Source organism: Hyla sarda, unplaced genomic scaffold (genome assembly GCF_029499605.1).
Source record: "Hyla sarda isolate aHylSar1 unplaced genomic scaffold, aHylSar1.hap1 scaffold_523, whole genome shotgun sequence".
Lineage (NCBI taxonomy): Eukaryota > Metazoa > Chordata > Amphibia > Anura > Hylidae > Hyla > Hyla sarda.
The window spans coordinates 1-19,779 of NW_026610534.1; the positions used below are offsets into that span (position 1 = coordinate 1).

Below are 19,779 nucleotides of genomic sequence, written 5' to 3' on the forward strand. Positions count from 1 at the left end.
CTTCAGCTCACTGGCTCTATGGCTTACGTACACAAACTGCTTTGCACAGGGAGCCCTTGCTCGGGCTGGCCCCTTCAGCCTCAGCCTGCTCAAAGCCTGGCCATTTCCTGGCTGGGCTGCTTTTAACTCTTATATTTACACATGCCTGGCTGCAGGGGCAATGAGCTTTTCTGGCCGGGACACGGAGCTGGATGGACGGATTGTGTGCTGACAGTAGCAAGCAGCAAACCGGCACACAGGCCTCTGCGGCTTCCAGCTCTGGCTTGCCCCAAGTTGAATGGGGGAGATTCGTCAAAACCTGCGCAGAGAAAAAGCGGAGCAGTTGCCCGTAGCAACCGATCACATTGCTTCTTTTCATTTTTTATTTGCTACCTTTTTGAAACTGGAAGAAGCCATCTCATTGGATGCTTACGGGCAATGGGCCAACTTTTCCCCCAAAACAGGTTTTCGTAAATCTCCCCCCCCCCCCCCGATATTCGGGAAAGTGCCTTCCCAGGCTGGGCCAGAGGAGAAAGTGTAAAGAAACATCGCAACCTGTCTACAGCACCCGGTATTCCCAGGAGGTCAACCATCCCAGTACTGTCCGAGCCCGACCCTGCTTGGCTTCCGAGATCAGACGAGATCGGGCATACCCAGGGTGGTGTGGCCGGTAGACACTGGCTGGCCCCACTCTGTCGCACAAGCAGCTTTCCTCCAGGCCGCGGACCGTTGCGCAAAGGGCTGGACAGCAGGTAGCGCACCCCTGCGTACATTGCAGGTGAGCCCTGGGGACGTGCAGGGACTCAAGCTGATAGGACTGTAGGAGCATATCCCGTACTGTGACGTCACATAAACAACACAAGGGAGAAAGGCCATAAAAAAAGAAGAAAAGAAGCAAATGTGCAGCTAAGAAAGTGAATGTAAAAAAGGCATAGGGGAGACTGACCCCTGCTGGTTGAAGTGAGAAAAAGCAAAAAGCCTACAGCACCTGGTATTCCCAGGCGGTCTCCCATCCAAGTACTAACCAGGCCCGACCCTGCTTAGCTTCCGAGATCAGACGAGATCGGGCGTGTTCAGGGTGGTGTGGCCGTAGGCAGAGACGAGCCTCTCATTTGCAGCTCTTCTACTCTGCAGCCTGCCTGCCTGCCTGCCTGCTGCTCAGCACTGGGCCTGCTTCCTGCCCCCCTCCTTTCCACGCACTCAGCCCAGCTCCAAGGCTGCTTCAGCTCACTGGCTCTATGGCTTACGTACACAAACTGCTTTGCACAGGGAGCCCTTGCTCGGGCTGGCCCCTTCAGCCTCAGCCTGCTCAAAGCCTGGCCATTTCCTGGCTGGGCTGCTTTTAACTCTTATATTTACACATGCCTGGCTGCAGGGGCAATGAGCTTTTCTGGCCGGGACACGGAGCTGGATGGACGGATTGTGTGCTGACAGTAGCAAGCAGCAAACCGGCACACAGGCCTCTGCGGCTTCCAGCTCTGGCTTGCCCCAAGTTGAATGGGGGAGATTCGTCAAAACCTGCGCAGAGAAAAAGCGGAGCAGTTGCCCGTAGCAACCGATCACATTGCTTCTTTTCATTTTTTATTTGCTACCTTTTTGAAACTGGAAGAAGCCATCTCATTGGATGCTTACGGGCAATGGGCCAACTTTTCCCCCAAAACAGGTTTTCGTAAATCTCCCCCCCCCCCCGATATTCGGGAAAGTGCCTTCCCAGGCTGGGCCAGAGGAGAAAGTGTAAAGAAACATCGCAACCTGTCTACAGCACCCGGTATTCCCAGGAGGTCAACCATCCCAGTACTGTCCGAGCCCGACCCTGCTTGGCTTCCGAGATCAGACGAGATCGGGCATACCCAGGGTGGTGTGGCCGGTAGACACTGGCTGGCCCCACTCTGTCGCACAAGCAGCTTTCCTCCAGGCCGCGGACCGTTGCGCAAAGGGCTGGACAGCAGGTAGCGCACCCCTGCGTACATTGCAGGTGAGCCCTGGGGACGTGCAGGGACTCAAGCTGATAGGACTGTAGGAGCATATCCCGTACTGTGACGTCACATAAACAACACAAGGGAGAAAGGCCATAAAAAAAGAAGAAAAGAAGCAAATGTGCAGCTAAGAAAGTGAATGTAAAAAAGGCATAGGGGAGACTGACCCCTGCTGGTTGAAGTGAGAAAAAGCAAAAAGCCTACAGCACCTGGTATTCCCAGGCGGTCTCCCATCCAAGTACTAACCAGGCCCGACCCTGCTTAGCTTCCGAGATCAGACGAGATCGGGCGTGTTCAGGGTGGTGTGGCCGTAGGCAGAGACGAGCCTCTCATTTGCAGCTCTTCTACTCTGCAGCCTGCCTGCCTGCTGCTCAGCACTGGGCCTGCTTCCTGCCCCCCTCCTTTCCACGCACTCAGCCCAGCTCCAAGGCTGCTTCAGCTCACTGGCTCTATGGCTTACGTACACAAACTGCTTTGCACAGGGAGCCCTTGCTCGGGCTGGCCCCTTCAGCCTCAGCCTGCTCAAAGCCTGGCCATTTCCTGGCTGGGCTGCTTTTAACTCTTATATTTACACATGCCTGGCTGCAGGGGCAATGAGCTTTTCTGGCCGGGACACGGAGCTGGATGGACGGATTGTGTGCTGACAGTAGCAAGCAGCAAACCGGCACACAGGCCTCTGCGGCTTCCAGCTCTGGCTTGCCCCAAGTTGAATGGGGGAGATTCGTCAAAACCTGCGCAGAGAAAAAGCGGAGCAGTTGCCCGTAGCAACCGATCACATTGCTTCTTTTCATTTTTTATTTGCTACCTTTTTGAAACTGGAAGAAGCCATCTCATTGGATGCTTACGGGCAATGGGCCAACTTTTCCCCCAAAACAGGTTTTCGTAAATCTCCCCCCCCCCCGATATTCGGGAAAGTGCCTTCCCAGGCTGGGCCAGAGGAGAAAGTGTAAAGAAACATCGCAACCTGTCTACAGCACCCGGTATTCCCAGGAGGTCAACCATCCCAGTACTGTCCGAGCCCAACCCTGCTTGGCTTCCGAGATCAGACGAGATCGGGCGTGTTCAGGGTGGTGTGGCCGTAGGCAGAGACGAGCCTCTCATTTGCAGCTCTTCTACTCTGCAGCCTGCCTGCCTGCCTGCTGCTCAGCACTGGGCCTGCTTCCTGCCCCCCTCCTTTCCACGCACTCAGCCCAGCTCCAAGGCTGCTTCAGCTCACTGGCTCTATGGCTTACGTACACAAACTGCTTTGCACAGGGAGCCCTTGCTCGGGCTGGCCCCTTCAGCCTCAGCCTGCTCAAAGCCTGGCCATTTCCTGGCTGGGCTGCTTTTAACTCTTATATTTACACATGCCTGGCTGCAGGGGCAATGAGCTTTTCTGGCCGGGACACGGAGCTGGATGGACGGATTGTGTGCTGACAGTAGCAAGCAGCAAACCGGCACACAGGCCTCTGCGGCTTCCAGCTCTGGCTTGCCCCAAGTTGAATGGGGGAGATTCGTCAAAACCTGCGCAGAGAAAAAGCGGAGCAGTTGCCCGTAGCAACCGATCACATTGCTTCTTTTCATTTTTTATTTGCTACCTTTTTGAAACTGGAAGAAGCCATCTCATTGGATGCTTACGGGCAATGGGCCAACTTTTCCCCCAAAACAGGTTTTCGTAAATCTCCCCCCCCCCCCGATATTCGGGAAAGTGCCTTCCCAGGCTGGGCCAGAGGAGAAAGTGTAAAGAAACATCGCAACCTGTCTACAGCACCCGGTATTCCCAGGAGGTCAACCATCCCAGTACTGTCCGAGCCCAACCCTGCTTGGCTTCCGAGATCAGACGAGATCGGGCGTGTTCAGGGTGGTGTGGCCGTAGGCAGAGACGAGCCTCTCATTTGCAGCTCTTCTACTCTGCAGCCTGCCTGCCTGCCTGCTGCTCAGCACTGGGCCTGCTTCCTGCCCCCCTCCTTTCCACGCACTCAGCCCAGCTCCAAGGCTGCTTCAGCTCACTGGCTCTATGGCTTACGTACACAAACTGCTTTGCACAGGGAGCCCTTGCTCGGGCTGGCCCCTTCAGCCTCAGCCTGCTCAAAGCCTGGCCATTTCCTGGCTGGGCTGCTTTTAACTCTTATATTTACACATGCCTGGCTGCAGGGGCAATGAGCTTTTCTGGCCGGGACACGGAGCTGGATGGACGGATTGTGTGCTGACAGTAGCAAGCAGCAAACCGGCACACAGGCCTCTGCGGCTTCCAGCTCTGGCTTGCCCCAAGTTGAATGGGGGAGATTCGTCAAAACCTGCGCAGAGAAAAAGCGGAGCAGTTGCCCGTAGCAACCGATCACATTGCTTCTTTTCATTTTTTATTTGCTACCTTTTTGAAACTGGAAGAAGCCATCTCATTGGATGCTTACGGGCAATGGGCCAACTTTTCCCCCAAAACAGGTTTTCGTAAATCTCCCCCCCCCCCCCCCCCCCCGATATTCGGGAAAGTGCCTTCCCAGGCTGGGCCAGAGGAGAAAGTGTAAAGAAACATCGCAACCTGTCTACAGCACCCGGTATTCCCAGGAGGTCAACCATCCCAGTACTGTCCGAGCCCGACCCTGCTTGGCTTCCGAGATCAGACGAGATCGGGCATACCCAGGGTGGTGTGGCCGGTAGACACTGGCTGGCCCCACTCTGTCGCACAAGCAGCTTTCCTCCAGGCCGCGGACCGTTGCGCAAAGGGCTGGACAGCAGGTAGCGCACCCCTGCGTACATTGCAGGTGAGCCCTGGGGACGTGCAGGGACTCAAGCTGATAGGACTGTAGGAGCATATCCCGTACTGTGACGTCACATAAACAACACAAGGGAGAAAGGCCATAAAAAAAGAAGAAAAGAAGCAAATGTGCAGCTAAGAAAGTGAATGTAAAAAAGGCATAGGGGAGACTGACCCCTGCTGGTTGAAGTGAGAAAAAGCAAAAAGCCTACAGCACCTGGTATTCCCAGGCGGTCTCCCATCCAAGTACTAACCAGGCCCGACCCTGCTTAGCTTCCGAGATCAGATGAGATCGGGCGTGTTCAGGGTGGTGTGGCCGTAGGCAGAGACGAGCCTCTCATTTGCAGCTCTTCTACTCTGCAGCCTGCCTGCCTGCCTGCCTGCTGCTCAGCACTGGGCCTGCTTCCTGCCCCCCTCCTTTCCACGCACTCAGCCCAGCTCCAAGGCTGCTTCAGCTCACTGGCTCTATGGCTTACGTACACAAACTGCTTTGCACAGGGAGCCCTTGCTCGGGCTGGCCCCTTCAGCCTCAGCCTGCTCAAAGCCTGGCCATTTCCTGGCTGGGCTGCTTTTAACTCTTATATTTACACATGCCTGGCTGCAGGGGCAATGAGCTTTTCTGGCCGGGACACGGAGCTGGATGGACGGATTGTGTGCTGACAGTAGCAAGCAGCAAACCGGCACACAGGCCTCTGCGGCTTCCAGCTCTGGCTTGCCCCAAGTTGAATGGGGGAGATTCGTCAAAACCTGCGCAGAGAAAAAGCGGAGCAGTTGCCCGTAGCAACCGATCACATTGCTTCTTTTCATTTTTTATTTGCTACCTTTTTGAAACTGGAAGAAGCCATCTCATTGGATGCTTACGGGCAATGGGCCAACTTTTCCCCCAAAACAGGTTTTCGTAAATCTCCCCCCCCCCCCCCGATATTCGGGAAAGTGCCTTCCCAGGCTGGGCCAGAGGAGAAAGTGTAAAGAAACATCGCAACCTGTCTACAGCACCCGGTATTCCCAGGAGGTCAACCATCCCAGTACTGTCCGAGCCCGACCCTGCTTGGCTTCCGAGATCAGACGAGATCGGGCATACCCAGGGTGGTGTGGCCGGTAGACACTGGCTGGCCCCACTCTGTCGCACAAGCAGCTTTCCTCCAGGCCGCGGACCGTTGCGCAAAGGGCTGGACAGCAGGTAGCGCACCCCTGCGTACATTGCAGGTGAGCCCTGGGGACGTGCAGGGACTCAAGCTGATAGGACTGTAGGAGCATATCCCGTACTGTGACGTCACATAAACAACACAAGGGAGAAAGGCCATAAAAAAAGAAGAAAAGAAGCAAATGTGCAGCTAAGAAAGTGAATGTAAAAAAGGCATAGGGGAGACTGACCCCTGCTGGTTGAAGTGAGAAAAAGCAAAAAGCCTACAGCACCTGGTATTCCCAGGCGGTCTCCCATCCAAGTACTAACCAGGCCCGACCCTGCTTAGCTTCCGAGATCAGACGAGATCGGGCGTGTTCAGGGTGGTGTGGCCGTAGGCAGAGACGAGCCTCTCATTTGCAGCTCTTCTACTCTGCAGCCTGCCTGCTGCTCAGCACTGGACCTGCTTCCTGCCCCCCTCCTTTCCACGCACTCAGCCCAGCTCCAAGGCTGCTTCAGCTCACTGGCTCTATGGCTTACGTACACAAACTGCTTTGCACAGGGAGCCCTTGCTCGGGCTGGCCCCTTCAGCCTCAGCCTGCTCAAAGCCTGGCCATTTCCTGGCTGGGCTGCTTTTAACTCTTATATTTACACATGCCTGGCTGCAGGGGCAATGAGCTTTTCTGGCCGGGACACGGAGCTGGATGGACGGATTGTGTGCTGACAGTAGCAAGCAGCAAACCGGCACACAGGCCTCTGCGGCTTCCAGCTCTGGCTTGCCCCAAGTTGAATGGGGGAGATTCGTCAAAACCTGCGCAGAGAAAAAGCGGAGCAGTTGCCCGTAGCAACCGATCACATTGCTTCTTTTCATTTTTTATTTGCTACCTTTTTGAAACTGGAAGAAGCCATCTCATTGGATGCTTACGGGCAATGGGCCAACTTTTCCCCCAAAACAGGTTTTCGTAAATCTCCCCCCCCCCCCGATATTCGGGAAAGTGCCTTCCCAGGCTGGGCCAGAGGAGAAAGTGTAAAGAAACATCGCAACCTGTCTACAGCACCCGGTATTCCCAGGAGGTCAACCATCCCAGTACTGTCCGAGCCCGACCCTGCTTGGCTTCCGAGATCAGGCATACCCAGGGTGGTGTGGCCGGTAGACACTGGCTGGCCCCACTCTGTCGCACAAGCAGCTTTCCTCCAGGCCGCGGACCGTTGCGCAAAGGGCTGGACAGCAGGTAGCGCACCCCTGCGTACATTGCAGGTGAGCCCTGGGGACGTGCAGGGACTCAAGCTGATAGGACTGTAGGAGCATATCCCGTACTGTGACGTCACATAAACAACACAAGGGAGAAAGGCCATAAAAAAAGAAGAAAAGAAGCAAATGTGCAGCTAAGAAAGTGAATGTAAAAAAGGCATAGGGGAGACTGACCCCTGCTGGTTGAAGTGAGAAAAAGCAAAAAGCCTACAGCACCTGGTATTCCCAGGCGGTCTCCCATCCAAGTACTAACCAGGCCCGACCCTGCTTAGCTTCCGAGATCAGACGAGATCGGGCGTGTTCAGGGTGGTGTGGCCGTAGGCAGAGACGAGTCTCTCATTTGCAGCTCTTCTACTCTGCAGCCTGCCTGCCTGCCTGCTGCTCAGCACTGGGCCTGCTTCCTGCCCCCCTCCTTTCCACGCACTCAGCCCAGCTCCAAGGCTGCTTCAGCTCACTGGCTCTATGGCTTACGTACACAAACTGCTTTGCACAGGGAGCCCTTGCTCGGGCTGGCCCCTTCAGCCTCAGCCTGCTCAAAGCCTGGCCATTTCCTGGCTGGGCTGCTTTTAACTCTTATATTTACACATGCCTGGCTGCAGGGGCAATGAGCTTTTCTGGCCGGGACACGGAGCTGGATGGACGGATTGTGTGCTGACAGTAGCAAGCAGCAAACCGGCACACAGGCCTCTGCGGCTTCCAGCTCTGGCTTGCCCCAAGTTGAATGGGGGAGATTCGTCAAAACCTGCGCAGAGAAAAAGCGGAGCAGTTGCCCGTAGCAACCGATCACATTGCTTCTTTTCATTTTTTATTTGCTACCTTTTTGAAACTGGAAGAAGCCATCTCATTGGATGCTTACGGGCAATGGGCCAACTTTTCCCCCAAAACAGGTTTTCGTAAATCTCCCCCCCCCCCCGATATTCGGGAAAGTGCCTTCCCAGGCTGGGCCAGAGGAGAAAGTGTAAAGAAACATCGCAACCTGTCTACAGCACCCGGTATTCCCAGGAGGTCAACCATCCCAGTACTGTCCGAGCCCAACCCTGCTTGGCTTCCGAGATCAGACGAGATCGGGCGTGTTCAGGGTGGTGTGGCCGTAGGCAGAGACGAGCCTCTCATTTGCAGCTCTTCTACTCTGCAGCCTGCCTGCCTGCCTGCTGCTCAGCACTGGGCCTGCTTCCTGCCCCCCTCCTTTCCACGCACTCAGCCCAGCTCCAAGGCTGCTTCAGCTCACTGGCTCTATGGCTTACGTACACAAACTGCTTTGCACAGGGAGCCCTTGCTCGGGCTGGCCCCTTCAGCCTCAGCCTGCTCAAAGCCTGGCCATTTCCTGGCTGGGCTGCTTTTAACTCTTATATTTACACATGCCTGGCTGCAGGGGCAATGAGCTTTTCTGGCCGGGACACGGAGCTGGATGGACGGATTGTGTGCTGACAGTAGCAAGCAGCAAACCGGCACACAGGCCTCTGCGGCTTCCAGCTCTGGCTTGCCCCAAGTTGAATGGGGGAGATTCGTCAAAACCTGCGCAGAGAAAAAGCGGAGCAGTTGCCCGTAGCAACCGATCACATTGCTTCTTTTCATTTTTTATTTGCTACCTTTTTGAAACTGGAAGAAGCCATCTCATTGGATGCTTACGGGCAATGGGCCAACTTTTCCCCCAAAACAGGTTTTCGTAAATCTCCCCCCCCCCCCCCCCCCGATATTCGGGAAAGTGCCTTCCCAGGCTGGGCCAGAGGAGAAAGTGTAAAGAAACATCGCAACCTGTCTACAGCACCCGGTATTCCCAGGAGGTCAACCATCCCAGTACTGTCCGAGCCCGACCCTGCTTGGCTTCCGAGATCAGACGAGATCGGGCATACCCAGGGTGGTGTGGCCGGTAGACACTGGCTGGCCCCACTCTGTCGCACAAGCAGCTTTCCTCCAGGCCGCGGACCGTTGCGCAAAGGGCTGGACAGCAGGTAGCGCACCCCTGCGTACATTGCAGGTGAGCCCTGGGGACGTGCAGGGACTCAAGCTGATAGGACTGTAGGAGCATATCCCGTACTGTGACGTCACATAAACAACACAAGGGAGAAAGGCCATAAAAAAAGAAGAAAAGAAGCAAATGTGCAGCTAAGAAAGTGAATGTAAAAAAGGCATAGGGGAGACTGACCCCTGCTGGTTGAAGTGAGAAAAAGCAAAAAGCCTACAGCACCTGGTATTCCCAGGCGGTCTCCCATCCAAGTACTAACCAGGCCCGACCCTGCTTAGCTTCCGAGATCAGACGAGATCGGGCGTGTTCAGGGTGGTGTGGCCGTAGGCAGAGACGAGCCTCTCATTTGCAGCTCTTCTACTCTGCAGCCTGCCTGCCTGCCTGCCTGCTGCTCAGCACTGGGCCTGCTTCCTGCCCCCCTCCTTTCCACGCACTCAGCCCAGCTCCAAGGCTGCTTCAGCTCACTGGCTCTATGGCTTACGTACACAAACTGCTTTGCACAGGGAGCCCTTGCTCGGGCTGGCCCCTTCAGCCTCAGCCTGCTCAAAGCCTGGCCATTTCCTGGCTGGGCTGCTTTTAACTCTTATATTTACACATGCCTGGCTGCAGGGGCAATGAGCTTTTCTGGCCGGGACACGGAGCTGGATGGACGGATTGTGTGCTGACAGTAGCAAGCAGCAAACCGGCACACAGGCCTCTGCGGCTTCCAGCTCTGGCTTGCCCCAAGTTGAATGGGGGAGATTCGTCAAAACCTGCGCAGAGAAAAAGCGGAGCAGTTGCCCGTAGCAACCGATCACATTGCTTCTTTTCATTTTTTATTTGCTACCTTTTTGAAACTGGAAGAAGCCATCTCATTGGATGCTTACGGGCAATGGGCCAACTTTTCCCCCAAAACAGGTTTTCGTAAATCTCCCCCCCCCCCCGATATTCGGGAAAGTGCCTTCCCAGGCTGGGCCAGAGGAGAAAGTGTAAAGAAACATCGCAACCTGTCTACAGCACCCGGTATTCCCAGGAGGTCAACCATCCCAGTACTGTCCGAGCCCGACCCTGCTTGGCTTCCGAGATCAGACGAGATCGGGCATACCCAGGGTGGTGTGGCCGGTAGACACTGGCTGGCCCCACTCTGTCGCACAAGCAGCTTTCCTCCAGGCCGCGGACCGTTGCGCAAAGGGCTGGACAGCAGGTAGCGCACCCCTGCGTACATTGCAGGTGAGCCCTGGGGACGTGCAGGGACTCAAGCTGATAGGACTGTAGGAGCATATCCCGTACTGTGACGTCACATAAACAACACAAGGGAGAAAGGCCATAAAAAAAGAAGAAAAGAAGCAAATGTGCAGCTAAGAAAGTGAATGTAAAAAAGGCATAGGGGAGACTGACCCCTGCTGGTTGAAGTGAGAAAAAGCAAAAAGCCTACAGCACCTGGTATTCCCAGGCGGTCTCCCATCCAAGTACTAACCAGGCCCGACCCTGCTTAGCTTCCGAGATCAGACGAGATCGGGCGTGTTCAGGGTGGTGTGGCCGTAGGCAGAGACGAGCCTCTCATTTGCAGCTCTTCTACTCTGCAGCCTGCCTGCCTGCTGCTCAGCACTGGGCCTGCTTCCTGCCCCCCTCCTTTCCACGCACTCAGCCCAGCTCCAAGGCTGCTTCAGCTCACTGGCTCTATGGCTTACGTACACAAACTGCTTTGCACAGGGAGCCCTTGCTCGGGCTGGCCCCTTCAGCCTCAGCCTGCTCAAAGCCTGGCCATTTCCTGGCTGGGCTGCTTTTAACTCTTATATTTACACATGCCTGGCTGCAGGGGCAATGAGCTTTTCTGGCCGGGACACGGAGCTGGATGGACGGATTGTGTGCTGACAGTAGCAAGCAGCAAACCGGCACACAGGCCTCTGCGGCTTCCAGCTCTGGCTTGCCCCAAGTTGAATGGGGGAGATTCGTCAAAACCTGCGCAGAGAAAAAGCGGAGCAGTTGCCCGTAGCAACCGATCACATTGCTTCTTTTCATTTTTTATTTGCTACCTTTTTGAAACTGGAAGAAGCCATCTCATTGGATGCTTACGGGCAATGGGCCAACTTTTCCCCCAAAACAGGTTTTCGTAAATCTCCCCCCCCCCCGATATTCGGGAAAGTGCCTTCCCAGGCTGGGCCAGAGGAGAAAGTGTAAAGAAACATCGCAACCTGTCTACAGCACCCGGTATTCCCAGGAGGTCAACCATCCCAGTACTGTCCGAGCCCAACCCTGCTTGGCTTCCGAGATCAGACGAGATCGGGCGTGTTCAGGGTGGTGTGGCCGTAGGCAGAGACGAGCCTCTCATTTGCAGCTCTTCTACTCTGCAGCCTGCCTGCCTGCCTGCTGCTCAGCACTGGGCCTGCTTCCTGCCCCCCTCCTTTCCACGCACTCAGCCCAGCTCCAAGGCTGCTTCAGCTCACTGGCTCTATGGCTTACGTACACAAACTGCTTTGCACAGGGAGCCCTTGCTCGGGCTGGCCCCTTCAGCCTCAGCCTGCTCAAAGCCTGGCCATTTCCTGGCTGGGCTGCTTTTAACTCTTATATTTACACATGCCTGGCTGCAGGGGCAATGAGCTTTTCTGGCCGGGACACGGAGCTGGATGGACGGATTGTGTGCTGACAGTAGCAAGCAGCAAACCGGCACACAGGCCTCTGCGGCTTCCAGCTCTGGCTTGCCCCAAGTTGAATGGGGGAGATTCGTCAAAACCTGCGCAGAGAAAAAGCGGAGCAGTTGCCCGTAGCAACCGATCACATTGCTTCTTTTCATTTTTTATTTGCTACCTTTTTGAAACTGGAAGAAGCCATCTCATTGGATGCTTACGGGCAATGGGCCAACTTTTCCCCCAAAACAGGTTTTCGTAAATCTCCCCCCCCCCCCGATATTCGGGAAAGTGCCTTCCCAGGCTGGGCCAGAGGAGAAAGTGTAAAGAAACATCGCAACCTGTCTACAGCACCCGGTATTCCCAGGAGGTCAACCATCCCAGTACTGTCCGAGCCCAACCCTGCTTGGCTTCCGAGATCAGACGAGATCGGGCGTGTTCAGGGTGGTGTGGCCGTAGGCAGAGACGAGCCTCTCATTTGCAGCTCTTCTACTCTGCAGCCTGCCTGCCTGCCTGCTGCTCAGCACTGGGCCTGCTTCCTGCCCCCCTCCTTTCCACGCACTCAGCCCAGCTCCAAGGCTGCTTCAGCTCACTGGCTCTATGGCTTACGTACACAAACTGCTTTGCACAGGGAGCCCTTGCTCGGGCTGGCCCCTTCAGCCTCAGCCTGCTCAAAGCCTGGCCATTTCCTGGCTGGGCTGCTTTTAACTCTTATATTTACACATGCCTGGCTGCAGGGGCAATGAGCTTTTCTGGCCGGGACACGGAGCTGGATGGACGGATTGTGTGCTGACAGTAGCAAGCAGCAAACCGGCACACAGGCCTCTGCGGCTTCCAGCTCTGGCTTGCCCCAAGTTGAATGGGGGAGATTCGTCAAAACCTGCGCAGAGAAAAAGCGGAGCAGTTGCCCGTAGCAACCGATCACATTGCTTCTTTTCATTTTTTATTTGCTACCTTTTTGAAACTGGAAGAAGCCATCTCATTGGATGCTTACGGGCAATGGGCCAACTTTTCCCCCAAAACAGGTTTTCGTAAATCTCCCCCCCCCCCCGATATTCGGGAAAGTGCCTTCCCAGGCTGGGCCAGAGGAGAAAGTGTAAAGAAACATCGCAACCTGTCTACAGCACCCGGTATTCCCAGGAGGTCAACCATCCCAGTACTGTCCGAGCCCAACCCTGCTTGGCTTCCGAGATCAGACGAGATCGGGCGTGTTCAGGGTGGTGTGGCCGTAGGCAGAGACGAGCCTCTCATTTGCAGCTCTTCTACTCTGCAGCCTGCCTGCCTGCCTGCTGCTCAGCACTGGGCCTGCTTCCTGCCCCCCTCCTTTCCACGCACTCAGCCCAGCTCCAAGGCTGCTTCAGCTCACTGGCTCTATGGCTTACGTACACAAACTGCTTTGCACAGGGAGCCCTTGCTCGGGCTGGCCCCTTCAGCCTCAGCCTGCTCAAAGCCTGGCCATTTCCTGGCTGGGCTGCTTTTAACTCTTATATTTACACATGCCTGGCTGCAGGGGCAATGAGCTTTTCTGGCCGGGACACGGAGCTGGATGGACGGATTGTGTGCTGACAGTAGCAAGCAGCAAACCGGCACACAGGCCTCTGCGGCTTCCAGCTCTGGCTTGCCCCAAGTTGAATGGGGGAGATTCGTCAAAACCTGCGCAGAGAAAAAGCGGAGCAGTTGCCCGTAGCAACCGATCACATTGCTTCTTTTCATTTTTTATTTGCTACCTTTTTGAAACTGGAAGAAGCCATCTCATTGGATGCTTACGGGCAATGGGCCAACTTTTCCCCCAAAACAGGTTTTCGTAAATCTCCCCCCCCCCCCCCCCCCGATATTCGGGAAAGTGCCTTCCCAGGCTGGGCCAGAGGAGAAAGTGTAAAGAAACATCGCAACCTGTCTACAGCACCCGGTATTCCCAGGAGGTCAACCATCCCAGTACTGTCCGAGCCCGACCCTGCTTGGCTTCCGAGATCAGACGAGATCGGGCATACCCAGGGTGGTGTGGCCGGTAGACACTGGCTGGCCCCACTCTGTCGCACAAGCAGCTTTCCTCCAGGCCGCGGACCGTTGCGCAAAGGGCTGGACAGCAGGTAGCGCACCCCTGCGTACATTGCAGGTGAGCCCTGGGGACGTGCAGGGACTCAAGCTGATAGGACTGTAGGAGCATATCCCGTACTGTGACGTCACATAAACAACACAAGGGAGAAAGGCCATAAAAAAAGAAGAAAAGAAGCAAATGTGCAGCTAAGAAAGTGAATGTAAAAAAGGCATAGGGGAGACTGACCCCTGCTGGTTGAAGTGAGAAAAAGCAAAAAGCCTACAGCACCTGGTATTCCCAGGCGGTCTCCCATCCAAGTACTAACCAGGCCCGACCCTGCTTAGCTTCCGAGATCAGATGAGATCGGGCGTGTTCAGGGTGGTGTGGCCGTAGGCAGAGACGAGCCTCTCATTTGCAGCTCTTCTACTCTGCAGCCTGCCTGCCTGCCTGCCTGCTGCTCAGCACTGGGTCTGCTTCCTGCCCCCCTCCTTTCCACGCACTCAGCCCAGCTCCAAGGCTGCTTCAGCTCACTGGCTCTATGGCTTACGTACACAAACTGCTTTGCACAGGGAGCCCTTGCTCGGGCTGGCCCCTTCAGCCTCAGCCTGCTCAAAGCCTGGCCATTTCCTGGCTGGGCTGCTTTTAACTCTTATATTTACACATGCCTGGCTGCAGGGGCAATGAGCTTTTCTGGCCGGGACACGGAGCTGGATGGACGGATTGTGTGCTGACAGTAGCAAGCAGCAAACCGGCACACAGGCCTCTGCGGCTTCCAGCTCTGGCTTGCCCCAAGTTGAATGGGGGAGATTCGTCAAAACCTGCGCAGAGAAAAAGCGGAGCAGTTGCCCGTAGCAACCGATCACATTGCTTCTTTTCATTTTTTATTTGCTACCTTTTTGAAACTGGAAGAAGCCATCTCATTGGATGCTTACGGGCAATGGGCCAACTTTTCCCCCAAAACAGGTTTTCGTAAATCTCCCCCCCCCCCCCCCGATATTCGGGAAAGTGCCTTCCCAGGCTGGGCCAGAGGAGAAAGTGTAAAGAAACATCGCAACCTGTCTACAGCACCCGGTATTCCCAGGAGGTCAACCATCCCAGTACTGTCCGAGCCCGACCCTGCTTGGCTTCCGAGATCAGACGAGATCGGGCATACCCAGGGTGGTGTGGCCGGTAGACACTGGCTGGCCCCACTCTGTCGCACAAGCAGCTTTCCTCCAGGCCGCGGACCGTTGCGCAAAGGGCTGGACAGCAGGTAGCGCACCCCTGCGTACATTGCAGGTGAGCCCTGGGGACGTGCAGGGACTCAAGCTGATAGGACTGTAGGAGCATATCCCGTACTGTGACGTCACATAAACAACACAAGGGAGAAAGGCCATAAAAAAAGAAGAAAAGAAGCAAATGTGCAGCTAAGAAAGTGAATGTAAAAAAGGCATAGGGGAGACTGACCCCTGCTGGTTGAAGTGAGAAAAAGCAAAAAGCCTACAGCACCTGGTATTCCCAGGCGGTCTCCCATCCAAGTACTAACCAGGCCCGACCCTGCTTAGCTTCCGAGATCAGACGAGATCGGGCGTGTTCAGGGTGGTGTGGCCGTAGGCAGAGACGAGCCTCTCATTTGCAGCTCTTCTACTCTGCAGCCTGCCTGCTGCTCAGCACTGGACCTGCTTCCTGCCCCCCTCCTTTCCACGCACTCAGCCCAGCTCCAAGGCTGCTTCAGCTCACTGGCTCTATGGCTTACGTACACAAACTGCTTTGCACAGGGAGCCCTTGCTCGGGCTGGCCCCTTCAGCCTCAGCCTGCTCAAAGCCTGGCCATTTCCTGGCTGGGCTGCTTTTAACTCTTATATTTACACATGCCTGGCTGCAGGGGCAATGAGCTTTTCTGGCCGGGACACGGAGCTGGATGGACGGATTGTGTGCTGACAGTAGCAAGCAGCAAACCGGCACACAGGCCTCTGCGGCTTCCAGCTCTGGCTTGCCCCAAGTTGAATGGGGGAGATTCGTCAAAACCTGCGCAGAGAAAAAGCGGAGCAGTTGCCCGTAGCAACCGATCACATTGCTTCTTTTCATTTTTTATTTGCTACCTTTTTGAAACTGGAAGAAGCCATCTCATTGGATGCTTACGGGCAATGGGCCAACTTTTCCCCCAAAACAGGTTTTCGTAAATCTCCCCCCCCCCCCGATATTCGGGAAAGTGCCTTCCCAGGCTGGGCCAGAGGAGAAAGTGTAAAGAAACATCGCAACCTGTCTACAGCACCCGGTATTCCCAGGAGGTCAACCATCCCAGTACTGTCCGAGCCCGACCCTGCTTGGCTTCCGAGATCAGGCATACCCAGGGTGGTGTGGCCGGTAGACACTGGCTGGCCCCACTCTGTCGCACAAGCAGCTTTCCTCCAGGCCGCGGACCGTTGCGCAAAGGGCTGGACAGCAGGTAGCGCACCCCTGCGTACATTGCAGGTGAGCCCTGGGGACGTGCAGGGACTCAAGCTGATAGGACTGTAGGAGCATATCCCGTACTGTGACGTCACATAAACAACACAAGGGAGAAAGGCCATAAAAAAAGAAGAAAAGAAGCAAATGTGCAGCTAAGAAAGTGAATGTAAAAAAGGCATAGGGGAGACTGACCCCTGCTGGTTGAAGTGAGAAAAAGCAAAAAGCCTACAGCACCTGGTATTCCCAGGCGGTCTCCCATCCAAGTACTAACCAGGCCCGACCCTGCTTAGCTTCCGAGATCAGACGAGATCGGGCGTGTTCAGGGTGGTGTGGCCGTAGGCAGAGACGAGCCTCTCATTTGCAGCTCTTCTACTCTGCAGCCTGCCTGCCTGCCTGCTGCTCAGCACTGGGCCTGCTTCCTGCCCCCCTCCTTTCCACGCACTCAGCCCAGCTCCAAGGCTGCTTCAGCTCACTGGCTCTATGGCTTACGTACACAAACTGCTTTGCACAGGGAGCCCTTGCTCGGGCTGGCCCCTTCAGCCTCAGCCTGCTCAAAGCCTGGCCATTTCCTGGCTGGGCTGCTTTTAACTCTTATATTTACACATGCCTGGCTGCAGGGGCAATGAGCTTTTCTGGCCGGGACACGGAGCTGGATGGACGGATTGTGTGCTGACAGTAGCAAGCAGCAAACCGGCACACAGGCCTCTGCGGCTTCCAGCTCTGGCTTGCCCCAAGTTGAATGGGGGAGATTCGTCAAAACCTGCGCAGAGAAAAAGCGGAGCAGTTGCCCGTAGCAACCGATCACATTGCTTCTTTTCATTTTTTATTTGCTACCTTTTTGAAACTGGAAGAAGCCATCTCATTGGATGCTTACGGGCAATGGGCCAACTTTTCCCCCAAAACAGGTTTTCGTAAATCTCCCCCCCCCCCCGATATTCGGGAAAGTGCCTTCCCAGGCTGGGCCAGAGGAGAAAGTGTAAAGAAACATCGCAACCTGTCTACAGCACCCGGTATTCCCAGGAGGTCAACCATCCCAGTACTGTCCGAGCCCAACCCTGCTTGGCTTCCGAGATCAGACGAGATCGGGCGTGTTCAGGGTGGTGTGGCCGTAGGCAGAGACGAGCCTCTCATTTGCAGCTCTTCTACTCTGCAGCCTGCCTGCCTGCCTGCTGCTCAGCACTGGGCCTGCTTCCTGCCCCCCTCCTTTCCACGCACTCAGCCCAGCTCCAAGGCTGCTTCAGCTCACTGGCTCTATGGCTTACGTACACAAACTGCTTTGCACAGGGAGCCCTTGCTCGGGCTGGCCCCTTCAGCCTCAGCCTGCTCAAAGCCTGGCCATTTCCTGGCTGGGCTGCTTTTAACTCTTATATTTACACATGCCTGGCTGCAGGGGCAATGAGCTTTTCTGGCCGGGACACGGAGCTGGATGGACGGATTGTGTGCTGACAGTAGCAAGCAGCAAACCGGCACACAGGCCTCTGCGGCTTCCAGCTCTGGCTTGCCCCAAGTTGAATGGGGGAGATTCGTCAAAACCTGCGCAGAGAAAAAGCGGAGCAGTTGCCCGTAGCAACCGATCACATTGCTTCTTTTCATTTTTTATTTGCTACCTTTTTGAAACTGGAAGAAGCCATCTCATTGGATGCTTACGGGCAATGGGCCAACTTTTCCCCCAAAACAGGTTTTCGTAAATCTCCCCCCCCCCCCCCCCCCGATATTCGGGAAAGTGCCTTCCCAGGCTGGGCCAGAGGAGAAAGTGTAAAGAAACATCGCAACCTGTCTACAGCACCCGGTATTCCCAGGAGGTCAACCATCCCAGTACTGTCCGAGCCCGACCCTGCTTGGCTTCCGAGATCAGACGAGATCGGGCATACCCAGGGTGGTGTGGCCGGTAGACACTGGCTGGCCCCACTCTGTCGCACAAGCAGCTTTCCTCCAGGCCGCGGACCGTTGCGCAAAGGGCTGGACAGCAGGTAGCGCACCCCTGCGTACATTGCAGGTGAGCCCTGGGGACGTGCAGGGACTCAAGCTGATAGGACTGTAGGAGCATATCCCGTACTGTGACGTCACATAAACAACACAAGGGAGAAAGGCCATAAAAAAAGAAGAAAAGAAGCAAATGTGCAGCTAAGAAAGTGAATGTAAAAAAGGCATAGGGGAGACTGACCCCTGCTGGTTGAAGTGAGAAAAAGCAAAAAGCCTACAGCACCTGGTATTCCCAGGCGGTCTCCCATCCAAGTACTAACCAGGCCCGACCCTGCTTAGCTTCCGAGATCAGATGAGATCGGGCGTGTTCAGGGTGGTGTGGCCGTAGGCAGAGACGAGCCTCTCATTTGCAGCTCTTCTACTCTGCAGCCTGCCTGCCTGCCTGCCTGCTGCTCAGCACTGGGCCTGCTTCCTGCCCCCCTCCTTTCCACGCACTCAGCCCAGCTCCAAGGCTGCTTCAGCTCACTGGCTCTATGGCTTACGTACACAAACTGCTTTGCACAGGGAGCCCTTGCTCGGGCTGGCCCCTTCAGCCTCAGCCTGCTCAAAGCCTGGCCATTTCCTGGCTGGGCTGCTTTTAACTCTTATATTTACACATGCCTGGCTGCAGGGGCAATGAGCTTTTCTGGCCGGGACACGGAGCTGGATGGACGGATTGTGTGCTGACAGTAGCAAGCAGCAAACCGGCACACAGGCCTCTGCGGCTTCCAGCTCTGGCTTGCCCCAAGTTGAATGGGGGAGATTCGTCAAAACCTGCGCAGAGAAAAAGCGGAGCAGTTGCCCGTAGCAACCGATCACATTGCTTCTTTTCATTTTTTATTTGCTACCTTTTTGAAACTGGAAGAAGCCATCTCATTGGATGCTTACGGGCAATGGGCCAACTTTTCCCCCAAAACAGGTTTTCGTAAATCTCCCCCCCCCCCCCCCGGATATTCGGGAAAGTGCCTTCCCAGGCTGGGCCAGAGGAGAAAGTGTAAAGAAACATCGCAACCTGTCTACAGCACCCGGTATTCCCAGGAGGTCAACCATCCCAGTACTGTCCGAGCCCGACCCTGCTTGGCTTCCGAGATCAGACGAGATCGGGCATACCCAGGGTGGTGTGGCCGGTAGACACTGGCTGGCCCCACTCTGTCGCACAAGCAGCTTTCCTCCAGGCCGCGGACCGTTGCGCAAAGGGCTGGACAGCAGGTAGCGCACCCCTGCGTACATTGCAGGTGAGCCCTGGGGACGTGCAGGGACTCAAGCTGATAGGACTGTAGGAGCATATCCCGTACTGTGACGTCACATAAACAACACAAGGGAGAAAGGCCATAAAAAAAGAAGAAAAGAAGCAAATGTGCAGCTAAGAAAGTGAATGTAAAAAAGGCATAGGGGAGACTGACCCCTGCTGGTTGAAGTGAGAAAAAGCAAAAAGCCTACAGCACCTGGTATTCCCAGGCGGTCTCCCATCCAAGTACTAACCAGGCCCGACCCTGCTTAGCTTCCGAGATCAGACGAGATCGGGCGTGTTCAGGGTGGTGTGGCCGTAGGCAGAGACGAGCCTCTCATTTGCAGCTCTTCTACTCTGCAGCCTGCCTGCCTGCTGCTCAGCACTGGGCCTGCTTCCTGCCCCCCTCCTTTCCACGCACTCAGCCCAGCTCCAAGGCTGCTTCAGCTCACTGGCTCTATGGCTTACGTACACAAACTGCTTTGC

The 19,779-nt window shown here is 55.5% G+C and overlaps 19 non-coding genes and 12 pseudogenes across 19 annotated transcripts; all 31 read right to left on the bottom strand.

Annotated features, from left to right (window-relative positions):
• Nucleotides 1-535: 535 nt before the first annotated feature.
• Nucleotides 536-655, bottom strand: LOC130338583 (5S ribosomal RNA; annotated as a pseudogene).
• A 300-nt stretch (nt 656-955) lies between these two features.
• Nucleotides 956-1,074, bottom strand: LOC130338634 (5S ribosomal RNA). The gene has a single exon (XR_008879263.1). It is a non-coding gene; the product is annotated as a 5S ribosomal RNA (ribosomal RNA).
• Nucleotides 1,075-1,732: 658 nt separating this feature from the next.
• On the bottom strand, nt 1,733-1,852 carry LOC130338585 (5S ribosomal RNA; annotated as a pseudogene).
• A 300-nt stretch (nt 1,853-2,152) lies between these two features.
• Nucleotides 2,153-2,271, bottom strand: LOC130338646 (5S ribosomal RNA). Its single transcript, XR_008879264.1, has one exon. It is a non-coding gene; the product is annotated as a 5S ribosomal RNA (ribosomal RNA).
• A 649-nt stretch (nt 2,272-2,920) lies between these two features.
• On the bottom strand, nt 2,921-3,039 carry LOC130338526 (5S ribosomal RNA). Its single transcript, XR_008879209.1, has one exon. It is a non-coding gene; the product is annotated as a 5S ribosomal RNA (ribosomal RNA).
• A 654-nt stretch (nt 3,040-3,693) lies between these two features.
• Nucleotides 3,694-3,812, bottom strand: LOC130338527 (5S ribosomal RNA). The gene has a single exon (XR_008879210.1). It is a non-coding gene; the product is annotated as a 5S ribosomal RNA (ribosomal RNA).
• A 662-nt stretch (nt 3,813-4,474) lies between these two features.
• LOC130338586 (5S ribosomal RNA) lies at nt 4,475-4,594 on the bottom strand (annotated as a pseudogene).
• A 300-nt stretch (nt 4,595-4,894) lies between these two features.
• Nucleotides 4,895-5,013, bottom strand: LOC130338505 (5S ribosomal RNA). The gene has a single exon (XR_008879190.1). It is a non-coding gene; the product is annotated as a 5S ribosomal RNA (ribosomal RNA).
• A 660-nt stretch (nt 5,014-5,673) lies between these two features.
• Nucleotides 5,674-5,793, bottom strand: LOC130338587 (5S ribosomal RNA; annotated as a pseudogene).
• A 300-nt stretch (nt 5,794-6,093) lies between these two features.
• LOC130338658 (5S ribosomal RNA) lies at nt 6,094-6,212 on the bottom strand. Its single transcript, XR_008879265.1, has one exon. It is a non-coding gene; the product is annotated as a 5S ribosomal RNA (ribosomal RNA).
• A 646-nt stretch (nt 6,213-6,858) lies between these two features.
• LOC130338777 (5S ribosomal RNA) lies at nt 6,859-6,968 on the bottom strand (annotated as a pseudogene).
• Nucleotides 6,969-7,268: 300 nt separating this feature from the next.
• LOC130338670 (5S ribosomal RNA) lies at nt 7,269-7,387 on the bottom strand. The gene has a single exon (XR_008879266.1). It is a non-coding gene; the product is annotated as a 5S ribosomal RNA (ribosomal RNA).
• A 654-nt stretch (nt 7,388-8,041) lies between these two features.
• Nucleotides 8,042-8,160, bottom strand: LOC130338528 (5S ribosomal RNA). The gene has a single exon (XR_008879211.1). It is a non-coding gene; the product is annotated as a 5S ribosomal RNA (ribosomal RNA).
• Nucleotides 8,161-8,820: 660 nt separating this feature from the next.
• Nucleotides 8,821-8,940, bottom strand: LOC130338589 (5S ribosomal RNA; annotated as a pseudogene).
• Nucleotides 8,941-9,240: 300 nt separating this feature from the next.
• LOC130338682 (5S ribosomal RNA) lies at nt 9,241-9,359 on the bottom strand. The gene has a single exon (XR_008879267.1). It is a non-coding gene; the product is annotated as a 5S ribosomal RNA (ribosomal RNA).
• Nucleotides 9,360-10,017: 658 nt separating this feature from the next.
• On the bottom strand, nt 10,018-10,137 carry LOC130338590 (5S ribosomal RNA; annotated as a pseudogene).
• A 300-nt stretch (nt 10,138-10,437) lies between these two features.
• On the bottom strand, nt 10,438-10,556 carry LOC130338694 (5S ribosomal RNA). Its single transcript, XR_008879268.1, has one exon. It is a non-coding gene; the product is annotated as a 5S ribosomal RNA (ribosomal RNA).
• Nucleotides 10,557-11,205: 649 nt separating this feature from the next.
• LOC130338529 (5S ribosomal RNA) lies at nt 11,206-11,324 on the bottom strand. The gene has a single exon (XR_008879212.1). It is a non-coding gene; the product is annotated as a 5S ribosomal RNA (ribosomal RNA).
• Nucleotides 11,325-11,978: 654 nt separating this feature from the next.
• Nucleotides 11,979-12,097, bottom strand: LOC130338530 (5S ribosomal RNA). The gene has a single exon (XR_008879213.1). It is a non-coding gene; the product is annotated as a 5S ribosomal RNA (ribosomal RNA).
• A 654-nt stretch (nt 12,098-12,751) lies between these two features.
• Nucleotides 12,752-12,870, bottom strand: LOC130338531 (5S ribosomal RNA). Its single transcript, XR_008879214.1, has one exon. It is a non-coding gene; the product is annotated as a 5S ribosomal RNA (ribosomal RNA).
• A 660-nt stretch (nt 12,871-13,530) lies between these two features.
• LOC130338591 (5S ribosomal RNA) lies at nt 13,531-13,650 on the bottom strand (annotated as a pseudogene).
• A 300-nt stretch (nt 13,651-13,950) lies between these two features.
• On the bottom strand, nt 13,951-14,069 carry LOC130338627 (5S ribosomal RNA). The gene has a single exon (XR_008879262.1). It is a non-coding gene; the product is annotated as a 5S ribosomal RNA (ribosomal RNA).
• A 661-nt stretch (nt 14,070-14,730) lies between these two features.
• On the bottom strand, nt 14,731-14,850 carry LOC130338592 (5S ribosomal RNA; annotated as a pseudogene).
• A 300-nt stretch (nt 14,851-15,150) lies between these two features.
• On the bottom strand, nt 15,151-15,269 carry LOC130338706 (5S ribosomal RNA). The gene has a single exon (XR_008879269.1). It is a non-coding gene; the product is annotated as a 5S ribosomal RNA (ribosomal RNA).
• A 646-nt stretch (nt 15,270-15,915) lies between these two features.
• LOC130338778 (5S ribosomal RNA) lies at nt 15,916-16,025 on the bottom strand (annotated as a pseudogene).
• Nucleotides 16,026-16,325: 300 nt separating this feature from the next.
• Nucleotides 16,326-16,444, bottom strand: LOC130338718 (5S ribosomal RNA). Its single transcript, XR_008879270.1, has one exon. It is a non-coding gene; the product is annotated as a 5S ribosomal RNA (ribosomal RNA).
• A 654-nt stretch (nt 16,445-17,098) lies between these two features.
• LOC130338532 (5S ribosomal RNA) lies at nt 17,099-17,217 on the bottom strand. Its single transcript, XR_008879215.1, has one exon. It is a non-coding gene; the product is annotated as a 5S ribosomal RNA (ribosomal RNA).
• Nucleotides 17,218-17,877: 660 nt separating this feature from the next.
• LOC130338593 (5S ribosomal RNA) lies at nt 17,878-17,997 on the bottom strand (annotated as a pseudogene).
• A 300-nt stretch (nt 17,998-18,297) lies between these two features.
• Nucleotides 18,298-18,416, bottom strand: LOC130338749 (5S ribosomal RNA). The gene has a single exon (XR_008879273.1). It is a non-coding gene; the product is annotated as a 5S ribosomal RNA (ribosomal RNA).
• A 662-nt stretch (nt 18,417-19,078) lies between these two features.
• On the bottom strand, nt 19,079-19,198 carry LOC130338594 (5S ribosomal RNA; annotated as a pseudogene).
• Nucleotides 19,199-19,498: 300 nt separating this feature from the next.
• LOC130338730 (5S ribosomal RNA) lies at nt 19,499-19,617 on the bottom strand. Its single transcript, XR_008879271.1, has one exon. It is a non-coding gene; the product is annotated as a 5S ribosomal RNA (ribosomal RNA).
• Nucleotides 19,618-19,779: the final 162 nt, after the last annotated feature.